The sequence below is a fragment of the Lithobates pipiens genome, unplaced genomic scaffold, assembly GCF_037356315.1.
Source record: "Lithobates pipiens isolate NorthernLeopardFrog02 unplaced genomic scaffold, aLitPip1_a1.2 Scaffold_18, whole genome shotgun sequence".
Classification (NCBI taxonomy): Eukaryota; Metazoa; Chordata; class Amphibia; order Anura; family Ranidae; genus Lithobates; species Lithobates pipiens.
In genome coordinates this window covers 478,626,574-478,646,973 of record NW_027507758.1, presented here as the reverse complement: position 1 = coordinate 478,646,973, position 20,400 = coordinate 478,626,574, and the positions used below count along the sequence as shown (strand labels likewise).

General features: G+C 43.9%; 26 non-coding genes across 26 annotated transcripts; all 26 read left to right on the top strand.

Annotated features, from left to right (window-relative positions):
• Positions 1–480: 480 nt before the first annotated feature.
• On the top strand, positions 481–553 carry TRNAF-GAA (transfer RNA phenylalanine (anticodon GAA)). The gene has a single exon. It is a non-coding gene; the product is annotated as a tRNA-Phe (tRNA).
• A 269-nt stretch (positions 554–822) lies between these two features.
• TRNAF-GAA (transfer RNA phenylalanine (anticodon GAA)) lies at positions 823–895 on the top strand. Its single transcript has one exon. It is a non-coding gene; the product is annotated as a tRNA-Phe (tRNA).
• A 629-nt stretch (positions 896–1,524) lies between these two features.
• On the top strand, positions 1,525–1,597 carry TRNAF-GAA (transfer RNA phenylalanine (anticodon GAA)). Its single transcript has one exon. It is a non-coding gene; the product is annotated as a tRNA-Phe (tRNA).
• A 269-nt stretch (positions 1,598–1,866) lies between these two features.
• Positions 1,867–1,939, top strand: TRNAF-GAA (transfer RNA phenylalanine (anticodon GAA)). The gene has a single exon. It is a non-coding gene; the product is annotated as a tRNA-Phe (tRNA).
• A 619-nt stretch (positions 1,940–2,558) lies between these two features.
• On the top strand, positions 2,559–2,631 carry TRNAF-GAA (transfer RNA phenylalanine (anticodon GAA)). The gene has a single exon. It is a non-coding gene; the product is annotated as a tRNA-Phe (tRNA).
• A 619-nt stretch (positions 2,632–3,250) lies between these two features.
• Positions 3,251–3,323, top strand: TRNAF-GAA (transfer RNA phenylalanine (anticodon GAA)). The gene has a single exon. It is a non-coding gene; the product is annotated as a tRNA-Phe (tRNA).
• Positions 3,324–4,620: 1,297 nt separating this feature from the next.
• Positions 4,621–4,693, top strand: TRNAF-GAA (transfer RNA phenylalanine (anticodon GAA)). The gene has a single exon. It is a non-coding gene; the product is annotated as a tRNA-Phe (tRNA).
• A 961-nt stretch (positions 4,694–5,654) lies between these two features.
• On the top strand, positions 5,655–5,727 carry TRNAF-GAA (transfer RNA phenylalanine (anticodon GAA)). The gene has a single exon. It is a non-coding gene; the product is annotated as a tRNA-Phe (tRNA).
• A 1,354-nt stretch (positions 5,728–7,081) lies between these two features.
• TRNAF-GAA (transfer RNA phenylalanine (anticodon GAA)) lies at positions 7,082–7,154 on the top strand. The gene has a single exon. It is a non-coding gene; the product is annotated as a tRNA-Phe (tRNA).
• A 269-nt stretch (positions 7,155–7,423) lies between these two features.
• On the top strand, positions 7,424–7,496 carry TRNAF-GAA (transfer RNA phenylalanine (anticodon GAA)). Its single transcript has one exon. It is a non-coding gene; the product is annotated as a tRNA-Phe (tRNA).
• Positions 7,497–8,115: 619 nt separating this feature from the next.
• Positions 8,116–8,188, top strand: TRNAF-GAA (transfer RNA phenylalanine (anticodon GAA)). Its single transcript has one exon. It is a non-coding gene; the product is annotated as a tRNA-Phe (tRNA).
• A 619-nt stretch (positions 8,189–8,807) lies between these two features.
• Positions 8,808–8,880, top strand: TRNAF-GAA (transfer RNA phenylalanine (anticodon GAA)). Its single transcript has one exon. It is a non-coding gene; the product is annotated as a tRNA-Phe (tRNA).
• Positions 8,881–9,149: 269 nt separating this feature from the next.
• TRNAF-GAA (transfer RNA phenylalanine (anticodon GAA)) lies at positions 9,150–9,222 on the top strand. The gene has a single exon. It is a non-coding gene; the product is annotated as a tRNA-Phe (tRNA).
• A 1,354-nt stretch (positions 9,223–10,576) lies between these two features.
• TRNAF-GAA (transfer RNA phenylalanine (anticodon GAA)) lies at positions 10,577–10,649 on the top strand. Its single transcript has one exon. It is a non-coding gene; the product is annotated as a tRNA-Phe (tRNA).
• Positions 10,650–10,918: 269 nt separating this feature from the next.
• On the top strand, positions 10,919–10,991 carry TRNAF-GAA (transfer RNA phenylalanine (anticodon GAA)). The gene has a single exon. It is a non-coding gene; the product is annotated as a tRNA-Phe (tRNA).
• A 961-nt stretch (positions 10,992–11,952) lies between these two features.
• On the top strand, positions 11,953–12,025 carry TRNAF-GAA (transfer RNA phenylalanine (anticodon GAA)). The gene has a single exon. It is a non-coding gene; the product is annotated as a tRNA-Phe (tRNA).
• A 961-nt stretch (positions 12,026–12,986) lies between these two features.
• Positions 12,987–13,059, top strand: TRNAF-GAA (transfer RNA phenylalanine (anticodon GAA)). Its single transcript has one exon. It is a non-coding gene; the product is annotated as a tRNA-Phe (tRNA).
• A 962-nt stretch (positions 13,060–14,021) lies between these two features.
• On the top strand, positions 14,022–14,094 carry TRNAF-GAA (transfer RNA phenylalanine (anticodon GAA)). The gene has a single exon. It is a non-coding gene; the product is annotated as a tRNA-Phe (tRNA).
• Positions 14,095–14,714: 620 nt separating this feature from the next.
• TRNAF-GAA (transfer RNA phenylalanine (anticodon GAA)) lies at positions 14,715–14,787 on the top strand. The gene has a single exon. It is a non-coding gene; the product is annotated as a tRNA-Phe (tRNA).
• Positions 14,788–15,056: 269 nt separating this feature from the next.
• On the top strand, positions 15,057–15,129 carry TRNAF-GAA (transfer RNA phenylalanine (anticodon GAA)). The gene has a single exon. It is a non-coding gene; the product is annotated as a tRNA-Phe (tRNA).
• A 961-nt stretch (positions 15,130–16,090) lies between these two features.
• Positions 16,091–16,163, top strand: TRNAF-GAA (transfer RNA phenylalanine (anticodon GAA)). Its single transcript has one exon. It is a non-coding gene; the product is annotated as a tRNA-Phe (tRNA).
• Positions 16,164–17,124: 961 nt separating this feature from the next.
• Positions 17,125–17,197, top strand: TRNAF-GAA (transfer RNA phenylalanine (anticodon GAA)). Its single transcript has one exon. It is a non-coding gene; the product is annotated as a tRNA-Phe (tRNA).
• Positions 17,198–17,817: 620 nt separating this feature from the next.
• Positions 17,818–17,890, top strand: TRNAF-GAA (transfer RNA phenylalanine (anticodon GAA)). Its single transcript has one exon. It is a non-coding gene; the product is annotated as a tRNA-Phe (tRNA).
• A 269-nt stretch (positions 17,891–18,159) lies between these two features.
• TRNAF-GAA (transfer RNA phenylalanine (anticodon GAA)) lies at positions 18,160–18,232 on the top strand. Its single transcript has one exon. It is a non-coding gene; the product is annotated as a tRNA-Phe (tRNA).
• A 961-nt stretch (positions 18,233–19,193) lies between these two features.
• TRNAF-GAA (transfer RNA phenylalanine (anticodon GAA)) lies at positions 19,194–19,266 on the top strand. The gene has a single exon. It is a non-coding gene; the product is annotated as a tRNA-Phe (tRNA).
• Positions 19,267–20,227: 961 nt separating this feature from the next.
• TRNAF-GAA (transfer RNA phenylalanine (anticodon GAA)) lies at positions 20,228–20,300 on the top strand. The gene has a single exon. It is a non-coding gene; the product is annotated as a tRNA-Phe (tRNA).
• Positions 20,301–20,400: the final 100 nt, after the last annotated feature.

Here is a 20,400-nt window from a genome sequence, read left to right as displayed (position 1 = left end):
TTTCTCAGCCAATGTGCAAGGACAAGTCAAAATATCCCTTCTTCTTCATAGGACATTTGTACACCAACGCATAGTTCTGCAGAGCCTTGGGAAGAAAAGTCCAGCATGTTTCATTTTCACCTGCAATATACCAATGAAAGCCGTGGGAACAAGACCTAGCCGCATTTGAAAGAAAAATGACTTTTTTGATGTGTAGTCCTTAGAAACGGAAAGTAAAAATCAGGGGAGAAACTGAAAACTATGCTGGAAATCTAGGAAGTTGTGGAAATAGATGGCCAGCAGACAGGCATCAATCACAACATGAAAGGAGATTTTTGAACCGAGCTTGTCAAAAATAACTATTGTTTTTACTGTGGGTACAATGCTGATGTTATCAAATAAAAGTGGATGCTGTGACTATAAACCTCCTTTAAGGGCTCAATGACCCCTTCGAGTCGACGCACGGTGCCACGTGTCTCCTGGACAAGCGCTTTCTAAAGTGCCGAAATAGCTCAGTTGGGAGAGCGTTAGACTGAAGATCTAAAGGTCCCTGGTTCGATCCCGGGTTTCGGCAATTGTTGTATCCTGAACAGGGATTACCCTACCATTGATTATATGACTTTCCCATGAATTAGGCCAGTGCGTGTTTGATTCTTTCGCTTCTCATGTGCCTGTTGCCCTAACAGGGTGGTTGCTTAGTTTCACCTGGAACAAAGTAAAGTATCTTGCTGCCTGTTTTCCTTTCCGGCTAAATGCATAGACATAAAAATGTCACTTGTCATTGTCATTCCTTCACACCAGCACATGGTACCCCAGAATTGTCATCAAGATTAGGCAGAAAAGGCCGAAATAGCTCAGTTGGGAGAGCGTTAGACTGAAGATCTAAAGGTCCCTGGTTCGATCCCGGGTTTCGGCAACTGTACCTGCTCCTTTTGGTGTACCGCTTTCTGACAAGAAAAGGAAGACCAAGCAGGAGTTTGAGAAAGTTGGTTAGAGCAGACTAAGGCCTGGGGCTCAGCAGAAACGCAATTGTGCAACATCCCGCAGTTTATGCTTTTCTCAGCCAATGTGCAAGGACAAGTCAAAATATCCCTTCTTCTTCATAGGACATTTGTACACCAACGCATAGTTCTGCAGAGCCTTGGGAAGAAAAGTCCAGCATGTTTCATTTTTGCTGTGCTCACCTGCAATATACCAATGAAAGCCGTGGGAACAAGACCTAGCCGCATTTGAAAGAAAAATGACTTTTTTGATGTGTAGTCCTTAGAAACGGAAAGAAAAAATCAGGGGAGAAACTGAAAACTATGCTGGAAATCTAGGAAGTTGGGGAAATAGATGGCCAGCAGACAGGGCATCAATCACAACATGAAAGGAGATTTTTGAACCGAGCTTGTCAAAAATAACTATTGTTTTTACTGTGGGTACAATGCTGATGTTATCAAATAAAAGTGGATGCTGTGACTATAAACCTCCTTTAAGGGCTCAATGACCCCTTCGAGTCGACGCACGGTGCCACGTGTCTCCTGGACAAATGCTTTCTAAAGTGCCGAAATAGCTCAGTTGGGAGAGCGTTAGACTGAAGATCTAAAGGTCCCTGGTTCGATCCCGGGTTTCGGCAATTGTTGTATCCTGAACAGGGATTACCCTACCTTTGATTATATGACTTTCCCATGAATAAGGCCAGTGCGTGTTTGATTCTTTCGCTTCTCATGTGCCTGTTGCCCTAACAGGGTGGTTGCTTAGTTTCACCTGGAACAAAATAAAGTATCTTGCTGCCTGTTTTCCTTTCCGGCTAAATGCATAGACATAAAAATGTCACTCGTCATTGTCATTCCTTCACACCAGCACATGGTACCCCAGAATTGTCATCAAGGTTAGGCAGAAAAGGCCGAAATAGCTCAGTTGGGAGAGCGTTAGACTGAAGATCTAAAGGTCCCTGGTTCGATCCCGGGTTTCGGCAACTGTACCTGCTCCTTTTGGTGTACCGCTTTCTGACAAGAAAAGGAAGACCAAGCAGGAGTTTGAGAAAGTTGTTTAGAGCAGACTAAGGTCTGGGGCTCAGCAGAAACGCAATTGTGCAACATCCCGCAGTTTATGCTTTTCTCAGCCAATGTGCAAGGACAAGTCAAAATATCCCTTCTTCTTCATAGGACATTTGTACACCAACGCATAGTTCTGCAGAGCCTTGGGAAGAAAAGTCCAGCATGTTTCATTTTCACCTGCAATATACCAATGAAAGCCGTGGGAACAAGACCTAGCCGCATTTGAAAGAAAAATGACTTTTTTGATGTGTAGTCCTTAGAAACGGAAAGTAAAAATCAGGGGAGAAACTGAAAACTATGCTGGAAATCTAGGAAGTTGTGGAAATAGATGGCCAGCAGACAGGCATCAATCACAACATGAAAGGAGATTTTTGAACCGAGCTTGTCAAAAATAACTATTGTTTTTACTGTGGGTACAATGCTGATGTTATCAAATAAAAGTGGATGCTGTGACTATAAACCTCCTTTAAGGGCTCAATGACCCCTTCGAGTCGACGCACGGTGCCACGTGTCTCCTGGACAAATGCTTTCTAAAGTGCCGAAATAGCTCAGTTGGGAGAGCGTTAGACTGAAGATCTAAAGGTCCCTGGTTCGATCCCAGGTTTCGGCAACTGTACCTGCTCCTTTTGGTGTACCGCTTTCTGACAAGAAAAGGAAGACCAAGCAGGAGTTTGAGAAAGTTGTTTAGAGCAGACTAAGGTCTGGGGCTCAGCAGAAACGCAATTGTGCAACATCCCGCAGTTTATGCTTTTCTCAGCCAATGTGCAAGGACAAGTCAAAATATCCCTTCTTCTTCATAGGACATTTGTACACCAACGCATAGTTCTGCAGAGCCTTGGGAAGAAAAGTCCAGCATGTTTCATTTTCACCTGCAATATACCAATGAAAGCCGTGGGAACAAGACCTAGCCGCATTTGAAAGAAAAATGACTTTTTTGATGTGTAGTCCTTAGAAACGGAAAGTAAAAATCAGGGGAGAAACTGAAAACTATGCTGGAAATCTAGGAAGTTGTGGAAATAGATGGCCAGCAGACAGGCATCAATCACAACATGAAAGGAGATTTTTGAACCGAGCTTGTCAAAAATAACGATTGTTTTTACTGTGGGTACAATGCTGATGTTATCAAATAAAAGTGGATGCTGTGACTATAAACCTCCTTTAAGGGCTCAATGACCCCTTCGAGTCGACGCACGGTGCCACGTGTCTCCTGGACAAACGCGTTCTAAAGTGCCGAAATAGCTCAGTTGGGAGAGCGTTAGACTGAAGATCTAAAGGTCCCTGGTTCGATCCCGGGTTTCGGCAATTGTTGTATCCTGAACAGGGATAACCCTCCCTTTGATTATATGACTTTCCCATGAATTAGGCCAGTGCGTGTTTGATTCTTTCGCTTCTCATGTGCCTGTTGTCCTAACAGGGTGGTTGCTTAGTTTCACCTGGAACAAAGTAAAGTATCTTGCTGCCTGTTTTCCTTTCCGGCTAAATGCATAGACATAAAAATGTCACTCGTCATTGTCATTCCTTCACACCAGCACATGGTACCCCAGAATTGTCATCAAGGTTAGGCAGAAAAGGCCAAAATAGCTCAGTTGGGAGAGCGTTAGACTGAAGATCTAAAGGTCCCTGGTTCGATCCCGGGTTTCGGCAACTGTAGCTGCTCCTTTTGGTGTACCGCTTTCTGACAAGAAAAGGAAGACCAAGCAGGAGTTTGAGAAAGTTGTTTAGAGCAGACTAAGGTCTGGGGCTCAGCAGAAATGCAATTGTGCAACATCCCGCAGTTTATGCTTTTCTCAGCCAATGTGCAAGGACAAGTCAAAATATCCCTTCTTCTTCATAGGACATTTGTACACCAACGCATAGTTCTGCAGAGCCTTGGGAAGAAAAGTCCAGCATGTTTCATTTTCACCTGCAATATACCAATGAAAGCCGTGGGAACAAGACCTAGCCGCATTTGAAAGAAAAATGACTTTTTTGATGTGTAGTCCTTAGAAACGGAAAGTAAAAATCAGGGGAGAAACTGAAAACTATGCTGGAAATCTAGGAAGTTGTGGAAATAGATGGCCAGCAGACAGGCATCAATCACAACATGAAAGGAGATTTTTGAACCGAGCTTGTCAAAAATAACTATTGTTTTTACTGTGGGTACAATGCTGATGTTATCAAATAAAAGTGGATGCTGTGACTATAAACCTCCTTTAAGGGCTCAATGACCCCTTCGAGTCGACGCACGGTGCCACGTGTCTCCTGGACAAACGCTTTCTAAAGTGCCGAAATAGCTCAGTTGGGAGAGCGTTAGACTGAAGATCTAAAGGTCCCTGGTTCGAACCCGGGGTTCGGCAATTGTTGTATCCTGAACAGGGATTACCCTACCTTTGATTATATGACTTTCCCATGAATTAGGCCAGTGCGTGTTTGATTCTTTCGCTTCTCATGTGCCTGTGTCCCTAACAGGGTGGTTGCTTAGTTTCACCTGGAACAAAGTAAAGTATCTTGCTGCCTGTTTTCCTTTCCGGCTAAATGCATAGACATAAAAATGTCACTTGTCATTCCTTCACACCAGCACATGGTACCCCAGAATTGTCATCAAGGTTAGGCAGAAAAGGCCGAAATAGCTCAGTTGGGAGAGCGTTAGACTGAAGATCTAAAGGTCCCTGGTTCGATCCCGGGTTTCGGCAACTGTTCCTGCTCCTTTTGGTGTACCGCTTTCTGACAAGAAAAGGAAGACCAAGCAGGAGTTTGAGAAAGTTGTTTAGAGCAGACTAAGGTCTGGGGCTCAGCAGAAACGCAATTGTGCAACATCCCGCAGTTTATGCTTTTCTCAGCCAATGTGCAAGGACAAGTCAAAATATCCCTTCTTCTTCATAGGACATTTGTACACCAACGCATAGTTCTGCAGAGCCTTGGGAAGAAAAGTCCAGCATGTTCCATTTTCACCTGCAATATACCAATGAAAGCCGTGGGAACAAGACCTAGCCGCATTTGAAAGAAAAATGACTTTTTTGATGTGTAGTCCTTAGAAACGGAAAGTAAAAATCAGGGGAGAAACTGAAAACTATGCTGGAAATCTAGGAAGTTGTGGAAATAGATGGCCAGCAGACAGGCATCAATCACAACATGAAAGGAGATTTTTGAACCGAGCTTGTCAAAAATAACTATTGTTTTTACTGTGGGTACAATGCTGATGTTATCAAATAAAAGTGGATGCTGTGACTATAAACCTCCTTTAAGGGCTCAATGACCCCTTCGAGTCGACGCACGGTGCCACGTGTCTCCTGGACAAACGCTTTTGAAAGAGCCGAAATAGCTCAGTTGGGAGAGTGTTAGACTGAAGATCTAAAGGTCCCTGGTTCGATCCTGGGTTTCGGCAATTGTTGTATCCTGAACAGGGATAACTCTACCTTTGATTATATGACTTTCCCATGAATTAGGCCAGTGCGTGTTTGATTCTTTCGCTTCTCATGTGCCTGTTGCCCTAACAGGGTGGTTGCTTAGTTTCACCTGGAACAAAGTAAAGTATCTTGCTGCCTGTTTTCCTTTCCGGCTAAATGCATAGACATAAAATTGTCACTCGTCATTGTCATTCCTTCACACCAGCACATGGTACCCCAGAATTGTCCTCAAGATTAGGCAGAAAAGGCCGAAATAGCTCAGTTGGGAGAGCGTTAGACTGAAGATCTAAAGGTCCCTGGTTCGATCCCGGGTTTCGGCAACTGTACCTGCTCCTTTTGGTGTACCGATTTCTGACAAGAAAAGGAAGACCAAGCAGGAGTTTGAGAAAGTTGTTTAGAGCAGACTAAGGTCTGGGGCTCAGCAGAAACGCAATTGTGCAACATCCCGCAGTTTATGCTTTTCTCAGCCAATGTGCAAGGACAAGTCAAAATATCCCTTCTTCTTCATAGGACATTTGTACACCAACGCATAGTTCTGCAGAGCCTTGGGAAGAAAAGTCCAGCATGTTTCATTTTCACCTGCAATATACCAATGAAAGCCGTGGGAACAAGACCTAGCCGCATTTGAAAGAAAAATGACTTTTTTGATGTGTAGTCCTTAGAAACGGAAAGAAAAAATCAGGGGAGAAACTGAAAACTATGCTGGAAATCTAGGAAGTTGTGGAAATAGATGGCCAGCAGACAGGCATCAATCACAACATGAAAGGAGATTTTTGAACCGAGCTTGTCAAAAATAACTATTGTTTTTACTGTGGGTACAATGCTGATGTTATCAAATAAAAGTGGATGCTGTGACTATAAACCTCCTTTAAGGGCTCAATGACCCCTTCGAGTCGACGCACGGTGCCACGTGTCTCCTGGACAAACGCTTTCTAAAGTGCCGAAATAGCCCCAGAATTGTCATCAAGATTAGGCAGAAAAGGCCGAAATAGCTCAGTTGGGAGAGCGTTAGACTGAAGATTTAAAGGTCCCTGGTTCGATCCTGGGTTACGGCAACTGTACCTGCTCCTTTTGGTGTACCGCTTTCTGACAAGAAAAGGAAGACCAAGCAGGAGTTTGAGAAAGTTGTTTAGAGCAGACTAAGGTCTGGGGCTCAGCAGAAACGCAATTGTGCAACATCCCGCAGTTTATGCTTTTCTCAGCCAATGTGCAAGGACAAGTCAAAATATCCCTTCTTCTTCATAGGACATTTGTACACCAACGCATAGTTCTGCAGAGCCTTGGGAAGAAAAGTCCAGCATGTTTCATTTTCACCTGCAATATACCAATGAAAGCCGTGGGAACAAGACCTAGCCGCATTTGAAAGAAAAATGACTTTTTTGATGTGTAGTCCTTAGAAACGGAAAGTAAAAATCAGGGGAGAAACTGAAAACTATGCTGGAAATCTAGGAAGTTGTGGAAATCGATGGCCAGCAGACAGGCATCAATCACAACATGAAAGGAGATTTTTGAACCGAGCTTGTCAAAAATAACTATTGTTTTTACTGTGGGTACAATGCTGATGTTATCAAATAAAAGTGGATGCTGTGACTATAAACCTCCTTTAAGGGCTCAATGACCCCTTCGAGTCGACGCACGGTGCCACGTGTCTCCTGGACAAATGCTTTTGAAAGTGCCGAAATAGCTCAGTTGGGAGAGCGTTAGACTGAAGATCTAAAGGTCCCTGGTTCGATCCCGGGTTTCGGCAATTGTTGTATCCTGAACAGGGATAACTCTACCTTTGATTATATGACTTTCCCATGAATTAGGCCAGTGCGTGTTTGATTCTTTCGCTTCTCATGTGCCTGTTGCCCTAACAGGGTGGTTGCTTAGTTTCACCTGGAACAAAGTAAAGTATCTTGCTGCCTGTTTTCCTTTCCGGCTAAATGCATAGACATAAAATTGTCACTCGTCATTGTCATTCCTTCACACCAGCACATGGTACCCCAGAATTGTCCTCAAGATTAGGCAGAAAAGGCCGAAATAGCTCAGTTGGGAGAGCGTTAGACTGAAGATCTAAAGGTCCCTGGTTCGATCCCGGGTTTCGGCAACTGTACCTGCTCCTTTTGGTGTACCGCTTTCTAACAAGAAAAGGAAGACCAAGCAGGAGCTTGAGAAAGTTGTTTAGAGCAGACTAAGGTCTGGGGCTCAGCAGAAACGCAATTGTGCAACATCCCGCAGTTTATGCTTTTCTCAGCCAATGTGCAAGGACAAGTCAAAATATCCCTTCTTCTTCATAGGACATTTGTACACCAACGCATAGTTCTGCAGAGCCTTGGGAAGAAAAGTCCAGCATGTTTCATTTTCACCTGCAATATACCAATGAAAGCCGTGGGAACAAGACCTAGCCGCATTTGAAAGAAAAATGACTTTTTTGATGTGTAGTCCTTAGAAACGGAAAGTAAAAATCAGGGGAGAAACTGAAAACTATGCTGGAAATCTAGGAAGTTGTGGAAATAGATGGCCAGCAGACAGGCATCAATCACAACATGAAAGGAGATTTTTGAACCGAGCTTGTCAAAAATAACTATTGTTTTTACTGTGGGTACAATGCTGATGTTATCAAATAAAAGTGGATGCTGTGACTATAAACCTCCTTTAAGGGCTCAATGACCCCTTCGAGTCGACGCACGGTGCCACGTGTCTCCTGGACAAATGCTTTCTAAAGTGCCGAAATAGCTCAGTTGGGAGAGCGTTAGACTGAAGATCTAAAGGTCCCTGGTTCGATCCCAGGTTTCGGCAACTGTACCTGCTCCTTTTGGTGTACCGCTTTCTGACAAGAAAAGGAAGACCAAGCAGGAGTTTGAGAAAGTTGTTTAGAGCAGACTAAGGTCTGGGGCTCAGCAGAAACGCAATTGTGCAACATCCCGCAGTTTATGCTTTTCTCAGCCAATGTGCAAGGACAAGTCAAAATATCCCTTCTTCTTCATAGGACATTTGTACACCAACGCATAGTTCTGCAGAGCCTTGGGAAGAAAAGTCCAGCATGTTTCATTTTCACCTGCAATATACCAATGAAAGCCGTGGGAACAAGACCTAGCCGCATTTGAAAGAAAAATGACTTTTTTGATGTGTAGTCCTTAGAAACGGAAAGTAAAAATCAGGGGAGAAACTGAAAACTATGCTGGAAATCTAGGAAGTTGTGGAAATAGATGGCCAGCAGACAGGCATCAATCACAACATGAAAGGAGATTTTTGAACCGAGCTTGTCAAAAATAACGATTGTTTTTACTGTGGGTACAATGCTGATGTTATCAAATAAAAGTGGATGCTGTGACTATAAACCTCCTTTAAGGGCTCAATGACCCCTTCGAGTCGACGCACGGTGCCACGTGTCTCCTGGACAAACGCGTTCTAAAGTGCCGAAATAGCTCAGTTGGGAGAGCGTTAGACTGAAGATCTAAAGGTCCCTGGTTCGATCCCGGGTTTCGGCAATTGTTGTATCCTGAACAGGGATAACCCTCCCTTTGATTATATGACTTTCCCATGAATTAGGCCAGTGCGTGTTTGATTCTTTCGCTTCTCATGTGCCTGTTGTCCTAACAGGGTGGTTGCTTAGTTTCACCTGGAACAAAGTAAAGTATCTTGCTGCCTGTTTTCCTTTCCGGCTAAATGCATAGACATAAAAATGTCACTCGTCATTGTCATTCCTTCACACCAGCACATGGTACCCCAGAATTGTCATCAAGGTTAGGCAGAAAAGGCCGAAATAGCTCAGTTGGGAGAGCGTTAGACTGAAGATCTAAAGGTCCCTGGTTCGATCCCGGGTTTCGGCAACTGTACCTGCTCCTTTTGGTGTACCGCTTTCTGACAAGAAAAGGAAGACCAAGCAGGAGTTTGAGAAAGTTGTTTAGAGCAGACTAAGGTCTGGGGCTCAGCAGAAACGCAATTGTGCAACATCCCGCAGTTTATGCTTTTCTCAGCCAATGTGCAAGGACAAGTCAAAATATCCCTTCTTCTTCATAGGACATTTGTACACCAACGCATAGTTCTGCAGAGCCTTGGGAAGAAAAGTCCAGCATGTTTCATTTTCACCTGCAATATACCAATGAAAGCCGTGGGAACAAGACCTAGCCGCATTTGAAAGAAAAATGACTTTTTTGATGTGTAGTCCTTAGAAACGGAAAGAAAAAATCAGGGGAGAAACTGAAAACTATGCTGGAAATCTAGGAAGTTGTGGAAATAGATGGCCAGCAGACAGGCATCAATCACAACATGAAAGGAGATTTTTGAACCGAGCTTGTCAAAAATAACTATTGTTTTTACTGTGGGTACAATGCTGATGTTATCAAATAAAAGTGGATGCTGTGACTATAAACCTCCTTTAAGGGCTCAATGACCCCTTCGAGTTGACGCACGGTGCCACGTGTCTCCTGGACAAACGCTTTCTAAAGTGCCGAAATAGCCCCAGAATTGTCATCAAGATTAGGCAGAAAAGGCCGAAATAGCTCAGTTGGGAGAGCGTTAGACTGAAGATTTAAAGGTCCCTGGTTCGATCCTGGGTTACGGCAACTGTACCTGCTCCTTTTGGTGTACCGCTTTCTGACAAGAAAAGGAAGACCAAGCAGGAGTTTGAGAAAGTTGTTTAGAGCAGACTAAGGTCTGGGGCTCAGCAGAAACGCAATTGTGCAACATCCCGCAGTTTATGCTTTTCTCAGCCAATGTGCAAGGACAAGTCAAAATATCCCTTCTTCTTCATAGGACATTTGTACACCAACGCATAGTTCTGCAGAGCCTTGGGAAGAAAAGTCCAGCATGTTTCATTTTCACCTGCAATATACCAATGAAAGCCGTGGGAACAAGACCTAGCCGCATTTGAAAGAAAAATGACTTTTTTGATGTGTAGTCCTTAGAAACGGAAAGTAAAAATCAGGGGAGAAACTGAAAACTATGCTGGAAATCTAGGAAGTTGTGGAAATCGATGGCCAGCAGACAGGCATCAATCACAACATGAAAGGAGATTTTTGAACCGAGCTTGTCAAAAATAACTATTGTTTTTACTGTGGGTACAATGCTGATGTTATCAAATAAAAGTGGATGCTGTGACTATAAACCTCCTTTAAGGGCTCAATGACCCCTTCGAGTCGACGCACGGTGCCACGTGTCTCCTGGACAAGCACTTTCTAAAGTGCCGAAATAGCTCAGTTGGGAGAGCGTTAGACTGAAGATCTAAAGGTCCCTGGTTCGATCCCGGGTTTCGGCAATTGTTGTATCCTGAACAGGGATAACCCTCCCTTTGATTATATGACTTTCCCATGAATTAGGCCAGTGCGTGTTTGATTCTTTCGCTTCTCATGTGCCTGTTGTCCTAACAGGGTGGTTGCTTAGTTTCACCTGGAACAAAGTAAAGTATCTTGCTGCCTGTTTTCCTTTCCGGCTAAATGCATAGACATAAAAATGTCACTCGTCATTGTCATTCCTTCACACCAGCACATGGTACCCCAGAATTGTCATCAAGGTTAGGCAGAAAAGGCCGAAATAGCTCAGTTGGGAGAGCGTTAGACTGAAGATCTAAAGGTCCCTGGTTCGATCCCGGGTTTCGGCAACTGTACCTGCTCCTTTTGGTGTACCGCTTTCTGACAAGAAAAGGAAGACCAAGCAGGAGTTTGAGAAAGTTGTTTAGAGCAGACTAAGGTCTGGGGCTCAGCAGAAACGCAATTGTGCAACATCCCGCAGTTTATGCTTTTCTCAGCCAATGTGCAAGGACAAGTCAAAATATCCCTTCTTCTTCATAGGACATTTGTACACCAACGCATAGTTCTGCAGAGCCTTGGGAAGAAAAGTCCAGCATGTTTCATTTTCACCTGCAATATACCAATGAAAGCCGTGGGAACAAGACCTAGCCGCATTTGAAAGAAAAATGACTTTTTTGATGTGTAGTCCTTAGAAACGGAAAGTAAAAATCAGGGGAGAAACTGAAAACTATGCTGGAAATCTAGGAAGTTGTGGAAATAGATGGCCAGCAGACAGGCATCAATCACAACATGAAAGGAGATTTTTGAACCGAGCTTGTCAAAAATAACTATTGTTTTTACTGTGGGTACAATGCTGATGTTATCAAATAAAAGTGGATGCTGTGACTATAAACCTCCTTTAAGGGCTCAATGACCCCTTCGAGTCGACGCACGGTGCCACGTGTCTCCTGGACAAACGCTTTCTAAAGTGCCGAAATAGCTCAGTTGGGAGAGCGTTAGACTGAAGATCTAAAGGTCCCTGGTTCGATCCTGGGTTTCGGCAATTGTTGTATCCTGAACAGGGATTACCCTACCTTTGATTATATGACTAACCCATGAATTAGGCCAGTGCGTTTTTGATTCTTTCGCTTCTCATGTGCCTGTTGCCCTAACAGGGTGGTTGTTTAGTTTCACCTGGAACAAAGTAAAGTATCTTGCTGCCTGTTTTCCTTTCCAGCTAAATGCATAGACATAAAAATGTCACTCGTCATTGTCATTCCTTCACACCAGCACATGGTACCCCAGAATTGTCATCAAGGTTAGGCAGAAAAGGCCGAAATAGCTCAGTTGGGAGAGCGTTAGACTGAAGATCTAAAGGTCCCTGGTTCGATCCCGGGTTTCGGCAACTGTACCTGCTCCTTTTGGTGTACCGCTTTCTGACAAGAAAAGGAAGACCAAGCAGGAGTTTGAGAAAGTTGTTTAGAGCAGACTAAGGTCTGGGGCTCAGCAGAAACGCAATTGTGCAACATCCCGCAGTTTATGCTTTTCTCAGCCAATGTGCAAGGACAAGTCAAAATATCCCTTCTTCTTCATAGGACATTTGTACACCAACGCATAGTTCTGCAGAGCCTTGGGAAGAAAAGTCCAGCATGTTTCATTTTCACCTGCAATATACCAATGAAAGCCGTGGGAACAAGACCTAGCCGCATTTGAAAGAAAAATGACTTTTTTGATGTGTAGTCCTTAGAAACGGAAAGTAAAAATCAGGGGAGAAACTGAAAACTATGCTGGAAATCTAGGAAGTTGTGGAAATAGATGGCCAGCAGACAGGCATCAATCACAACATGAAAGGAGATTTTTGAACCGAGCTTGTCAAAAATAACTATTGTTTTTACTGTGGGTACAATGCTGATGTTATCAAATAAAAGTGGATGTTGTGACTATAAACCTCCGTTAAGGGCTCAATGACCCCTTCGAGTCGACGCACGGTGCCACGTGTCTCCTGGACAAACGCTTTCTAAAGTGCCGAAATAGCTCAGTTGGGAGAGCGTTAGACTGAAGATCTAAAGGTCCCTGGTTCGATCCTGGGTTTCGGCAATTGTTGTATCCTGAACAGGGATTACCCTACCTTTGATTATATGACTTTCCCATGAATTAGGCCAGTGCGTGTTTGATTCTTTCGCTTCTCATGTGCCTGTTGCCCTAACAGGGTGGTTGCTTAGTTTCACCTGGAACAAAGTAAAGTATCTTGCTGCCTGTTTTCCTTTCCGGCTAAATGCATAGACATAAAAATGTCACTCGTCATTGTCATTCCTTCACACCAGCACATGGTACCCCAGAATTGTCATCAAGGTTAGGCAGAAAAGGCCGAAATAGCTCAGTTGGGAGAGCGTTAGACTGAAGATCTAAAGGTCCCTGGTTCGATCCCGGGTTTCGGCAACTGTACCTGCTCCTTTTGGTGTACCGCTTTCTGACAAGAAAAGGAAGACCAAGCAGGAGTTTGAGAAAGTTGTTTAGAGCAGACTAAGGTCTGGGGCTCAGCAGAAACGCAATTGTGCAACATCCCGCAGTTTATGCTTTTCTCAGCCAATGTGCAAGGACAAGTCAAAATATCCCTTCTTCTTCATAGGACATTTGTACACCAACGCATAGTTCTGCAGAGCCTTGGGAAGAAAAGTCCAGCATGTTTCATTTTCACCTGCAATATACCAATGAAAGCCGTGGGAACAAGACCTAGCCGCATTTGAAAGAAAAATGACTTTTTTGATGTGTAGTCCTTAGAAACGGAAAGTAAAAATCAGGGGAGAAACTGAAAACTATGCTGGAAATCTAGGAAGTTGTGGAAATAGATGGCCAGCAGACAGGCATCAATCACAACATGAAAGGAGATTGTTTAATCCGAGCTTGTCAAAAATAACTATTGTTTTTACTGTGGGTACAATGCTGATGTTATCAAATAAAAGTGGATGCTGTGACTATAGACCTCCTTTAAGGGCTCAATGACCCCTTCGAGTCGACGCACGGTGCCACGTGTCTCCTGGACAAATGCTTTCTAAAGTGCTGAAATAGCTCAGTTGGGAGAGCGTTAGACTGAAGATCTAAAGGTCCCTGGTTCGATCCTGGGTTTCGGCAATTGTTGTATCCTGAACAGGGATTACCCTACCTTTGATTATATGACTTTCCCATGAATTAGGCCAGTGCGTGTTTGATTCTTTCGCTTCTCATGTGCCTGTTGCCCTAACAGGGTGGTTGCTTAGTTTCACCTGGAACAAAGTAAAGTATCTTGCTGCCTGTTTTCCTTTCCGGCTAAATGCATAGACATAAAAATGTCACTCGTCATTGTCATTCCTTCACACCAGCACATGGTACCCCAGAATTGTCATCAAGATTAGGCAGAAAAGGCCGAAATAGCTCAGTTGGGAGAGCGTTAGACTGAAAATCTAAAGGTCCCTGGTTCGATCCCGGGTTTCGGCAACTGTACCTGCTCCTTTTGGTGTACCGCTTTCTGACAAGAAAAGGAAGACCAAGCAGGAGTTTGAGAAAGTTGTTTAGAGCAGACTAAGGTCTGGGGCTCAGCAGAAACGCAATTGTGCAACATCCCGCAGTTTATGCTTTTCTCAGCCAATGTGCAAGGACAAGTCAAAATATCCCTTCTTCTTCATAGGACATTTGTACACCAACGCATAGTTCTGCAGAGCCTTGGGAAGAAAAGTCCAGCATGTTTCATTTTCACCTGCAATATACCAATGAAAGCCGTGGGAACAAGACCTAGCCGCATTTGAAAGAAAAATGACTTTTTTGATGTGTAGTCCTTAGAAACGGAAAGTAAAAATCAGGGGAGAAACTGAAAACTATGCTGGAAATCTAGGAAGTTGTGGAAATAGATGGCCAGCAGACAGGCATCAATCACAACATGAAAGGAGATTTTTTAATCCGAGCTTGTCAAAAATAACTATTGTTTTTACTGTGGGTACAATGCTGATGTTATCAAATAAAAGTGGATGCTGTGACTATAGACCTCCTTTAAGGGCTCAATGACCCCTTCGAGTCGACGCACGGTGCCACGTGTCTCCTGGACAAACGCTTTCTAAAGTGCCGAAATAGCTCAGTTGGGAGAGCGTTAGACTGAAGATCTAAAGGTCCCTGGTTCGATCCCGGGTTTCGGCAATTGTTGTATCCTGAACAGGGATTACCCTACCTTTGATTATATGACTTTCCCATGAATTAGGCCAGTGCGTGTTTGATTCTTTCGCTTCTCATGTGCCTGTTGCCCTAACAGGGTGGTTGCTTAGTTTCACCTGGAACAAAATAAAGTATCTTGCTGCCTGTTTTCCTTTCCGGCTAAATGCATAGACATAAAAATGTCACTCGTCATTGTCATTCCTTCACACCAGCACATGGTACCCCAGAATTGTCATCAAGGTTAGGCAGAAAAGGCCGAAATAGCTCAGTTGGGAGAGCGTTAGACTGAAGATCTAAAGGTCCCTGGTTCGATCCCGGGTTTCGGCAACTGTACCTGCTCCTTTTGGTGTACCGCTTTCTGACAAGAAAAGGAAGACCAAGCAGGAGTTTGAGAAAGTTGTTTAGAGCAGACTAAGGTCTGGGGCTCAGCAGAAACGCAATTGTGCAACATCCCGCAGTTTATGCTTTTCTCAGCCAATGTGCAAGGACAAGTCAAAATATCCCTTCTTCTTCATAGGACATTTGTACACCAACGCATAGTTCTGCAGAGCCTTGGGAAGAAAAGTCCAGCATGTTTCATTTTCACCTGCAATATACCAATGAAAGCCGTGGGAACAAGACCTAGCCGCATTTGAAAGAAAAATGACTTTTTTGATGTGTAGTCCTTAGAAACGGAAAGTAAAAATCAGGGGAGAAACTGAAAACTATGCTGGAAATCTAGGAAGTTGTGGAAATAGATGGCCAGCAGACAGGCATCAATCACAACATGAAAGGAGATTTTTGAACCGAGCTTGTCAAAAATAACTATTGTTTTTACTGTGGGTACAATGCTGATGTTATCAAATAAAAGTGGATGCTGTGACTATAAACCTCCTTTAAGGGCTCAATGACCCCTTCGAGTCGACGCACGGTGCCACGTGTCTCCTGGACAAACGCTTTCTAAAGTGCCGAAATAGCTCAGTTGGGAGAGCGTTAGACTGAAGATCTAAAGGTCCCTGGTTCGATCCTGGGTTTCGGCAATTGTTGTATCCTGAACAGGGATTACCCTACCTTTGATTATATGACTAACCCATGAATTAGGCCAGTGCGTTTTTGATTCTTTCGCTTCTCATGTGCCTGTTGCCCTAACAGGGTGGTTGTTTAGTTTCACCTGGAACAAAGTAAAGTATCTTGCTGCCTGTTTTCCTTTCCAGCTAAATGCATAGACATAAAAATGTCACTCGTCATTGTCATTCCTTCACACCAGCACATGGTACCCCAGAATTGTCATCAAGGTTAGGCAGAAAAGGCCGAAATAGCTCAGTTGGGAGAGCGTTAGACTGAAGATCTAAAGGTCCCTGGTTCGATCCCGGGTTTCGGCAACTGTACCTGCTCCTTTTGGTGTACCGCTTTCTGACAAGAAAAGGAAGACCAAGCAGGAGTTTGAGAAAGTTGTTTAGAGCAGACTAAGGTCTGGGGCTCAGCAGAAACGCAATTGTGCAACATCCCGCAGTTTATGCTTTTCTCAGCCAATGTGCAAGGACAAGTCAAAATATCCCTTCTTCTTCATAGGACATTTGTACACCAACGCATAGTTCTGCAGAGCCTTGGGAAGAAAAGTCCAGCATGTTTCATTTTCACCTGCAATATACCAATGAAAGCCGTGGGAACAAGACCTAGCCGCATTTGAAAGAAAAATGACTTTTTTGATGTGTAGTCCTTAGAAACGGAAAGTAAAAATCAGGGGAGAAACTGAAAACTATGCTGGAAATCTAGGAAGTTGTGGAAATAGATGGCCAGCAGACAGGCATCAATCACAACATGAAAGGAGATTTTTGAACCGAGCTTGTCAAAAATAACTATTGTTTTTACTGTGGGTACAATGCTGATGTTATCAAATAAAAGTGGATGTTGTGACTATAAACCTCCGTTAAGGGCTCAATGACCCCTTCGAGTCGACGCACGGTGCCACGTGTCTCCTGGACAAACGCTTTCTAAAGTGCCGAAATAGCTCAGTTGGGAGAGCGTTAGACTGAAGATCTAAAGGTCCCTGGTTCGATCCTGGGTTTCGGCAATTGTTGTATCCTGAACAGGGATTACCCTACCTTTGATTATATGACTTTCCCATGAATTAGGCCAGTGCGTGTTTGATTCTTTCGCTTCTCATGTGCCTGTTGCCCTAACAGGGTGGTTGCTTAGTTTCACCTGGAACAAAGTAAAGTATCTTGCTGCCTGTTTTCCTTTCCGGCTAAATGCATAGACATAAAAATGTCACTCGTCATTGTCATTCCTTCACACCAGCACATGGTACCCCAGAATTGTCATCAAGATTAGGCAGAAAAGGCCGAAATAGCTCAGTTGGGAGAGCGTTAGACTGAAAATCTAAAGGTCCCTGGTTCGATCCCGGGTTTCGGCAACTGTACCTGCTCCTTTTGGTGTACCGCTTTCTGACAAGAAAAGGAAGACCAAGCAGGAGTTTGAGAAAGTTGTTTAGAGCAGACTAAGGTCTGGGGCTCAGCAGAAACGCAATTGTGCAACATCCCGCAGTTTATGCTTTTCTCAGCCAATGTGCAAGGACAAGTCAAAATATCCCTTCTTCTTCATAGGACATTTGTACACCAACGCATAGTTCTGCAGAGCCTTGGGAAGAAAAGTCCAGCATGTTTCATTTTCACCTGCAATATACCAATGAAAGCCGTGGGAACAAGACCTAGCCGCATTTGAAAGAAAAATGACTTTTTTGATGTGTAGTCCTTAGAAACGGAAAGTAAAAATCAGGGGAGAAACTGAAAACTATGCTGGAAATCTAGGAAGTTGTGGAAATAGATGGCCAGCAGACAGGCATCAATCACAACATGAAAGGAGATTTTTTAATCCGAGCTTGTCAAAAATAACTATTGTTTTTACTGTGGGTACAATGCTGATGTTATCAAATAAAAGTGGATGCTGTGACTATAGACCTCCTTTAAGGGCTCAATGACCCCTTCGAGTCGACGCACGGTGCCACGTGTCTCCTGGACAAACGCTTTCTAAAGTGCCGAAATAGCTCAGTTGGGAGAGCGTTAGACTGAAGATCTAAAGGTCCCTGGTTCGATCCCGGGTTTCGGCAATTGTTGTATCCTGAACAGGGATTACCCTACCTTTGATTATATGACTTTCCCATGAATTAGGCCAGTGCGTGTTTGATTCTTTCGCTTCTCATGTGCCTGTTGCCCTAACAGGGTGGTTGCTTAGTTTCACCTGGAACAAAATAAAGTATCTTGCTGCCTGTTTTCCTTTCCGGCTAAATGCATAGACATAAAAATGTCACTCGTCATTGTCATTCCTTCACACCAGCACATGGTACCCCAGAATTGTCATCAAGGTTAGGCAGAAAAGGCCGAAATAGCTCAGTTGGGAGAGCGTTAGACTGAAGATCTAAAGGTCCCTGGTTCGATCCCGGGTTTCGGCAACTGTACCTGCTCCTTTTGGTGTACCGCTTTCTGACAAGAAAAGGAAGACCAAGCAGGAGTTTGAGAAAGTTGTTTAGAGCAGACTAAGGTCTGGGGCTCAGCAGAAACGCAATTGTGCAACATCCCGCAGTTTATGCTTTTCTCAGCCAATGTGCAAGGACAAGTCAAAATATCCCTTCTTCTTCATAGGACATTTGTACACCAACGCATAGTTCTGCAGAGCCTTGGGAAGAAAAGTCCAGCATGTTTCATTTTCACCTGCAATATACCAATGAAAGCCGTGGGAACAAGACCTAGCCGCATTTGAAAGAAAAATGACTTTTTTGATGTGTAGTCCTTAGAAACGGAAAGTAAAAATCAGGGGAGAAACTGAAAACTATGCTGGAAATCTAGGAAGTTGTGGAAATAGATGGCCAGCAGACAGGCATCAATCACAACATGAAAGGAGATTTTTGAACCGAGCTTGTCAAAAATAACTATTGTTTTTACTGTGGGTACAATGCTGATGTTATCAAATAAAAGTGGATGCTGTGACTATAAACCTCCTTTAAGGGCTCAATGACCCCTTCGAGTCGACGCACGGTGCCACGTGTCTCCTGGACAAACGCTTTCTAAAGTGCCGAAATAGCTCAGTTGGGAGAGCGTTAGACTGAAGATCTAAAGGTCCCTGGTTCGATCCTGGGTTTCGGCAATTGTTGTATCCTGAACAGGGATTACCCTACCTTTGATTATATGACTAACCCATGAATTAGGCCAGTGCGTTTTTGATTCTTTCGCTTCTCATGTGCCTGTTGCCCTAACAGGGTGGTTGTTTAGTTTCACCTGGAACAAAGTAAAGTATCTTGCTGCCTGTTTTCCTTTCCAGCTAAATGCATAGACATAAAAATGTCACTCGTCATTGTCATTCCTTCACACCAGCACATGGTACCCCAGAATTGTCATCAAGGTTAGGCAGAAAAGGCCGAAATAGCTCAGTTGGGAGAGCGTTAGACTGAAGATCTAAAGGTCCCTGGTTCGATCCCGGGTTTCGGCAACTGTACCTGCTCCTTTTGGTGTACCGCTTTCTGACAAGAAAAGGAAGACCAAGCAGGAGTTTGAGAAAGTTGTTTAGAGCAGACTAAGGTCTGGGGCTCAGCAGAAACGCAATTGTGCAACATCCCGCAGTTTATGCTTTTCTCAGCCAATGTGCAAGGACAAGTCAAAATATCCCTTCTTCTTCATAGGACATTTGTACACCAACGCATAGTTCTGCAGAGCCTTGGGAAGAAAAGTCCAGCATGTTTCATTTTCACCTGCAATATACCAATGAAAGCCGTGGGAACAAGACCTAGCCGCATTTGAAAGAAAAATGACTTTTTTGATGTGTAGTCCTTAGAAACGGAAAGTAAAAATCAGGGGAGAAACTGAAAACTATGCTGGAAATCTAGGAAGTTGTGGAAATAGATGGCCAGCAGACAGGCATCAATCACAACATGAAAGGAGATTTTTGAACCGAGCTTGTCAAAAATAACTATTGTTTTTACTGTGGGTACAATGCTGATGTTATCAAATAAAAGTGGATGTTGTGACTATAAACCTCCGTTAAGGGCTCAATGACCCCTTCGAGTCGACGCACGGTGCCACGTGTCTCCTGGACAAACGCTTTCTAAAGTGCCGAAATAGCTCAGTTGGGAGAGCGTTAGACTGAAGATCTAAAGGTCCCTGGTTCGATCCTGGGTTTCGGCAATTGTTGTATCCTGAACAGGGATTACCCTACCTTTGATTATATGACTTTCCCATGAATTAGGCCAGTGCGTGTTTGATTCTTTCGCTTCTCATGTGCCTGTTGCCCTAACAGGGTGGTTGCTTAGTTTCACCTGGAACAAAGTAAAGTATCTTGCTGCCTGTTTTCCTTTCCGGCTAAATGCATAGACATAAAAATGTCACTCGTCATTGTCATTCCCTCACACCAGCACATGGTACCCCAGAATTGTCATCAAGGTTAGGCAGAAAAGGCCGAAATAGCTCAGTTGGGAGAGCGTTAGACTGAAGATCTAAAGGTCCCTGGTTCGATCCCGGGTTTCGGCAACTGTACCTGCTCCTTTTGGTGTACCGCTTTCTGACAAGAAAAGGAAGACCAAGCAGGAGTTTGAGAAAGTTGTTTAGAGCAGACTAAGGTCTGGGGCTC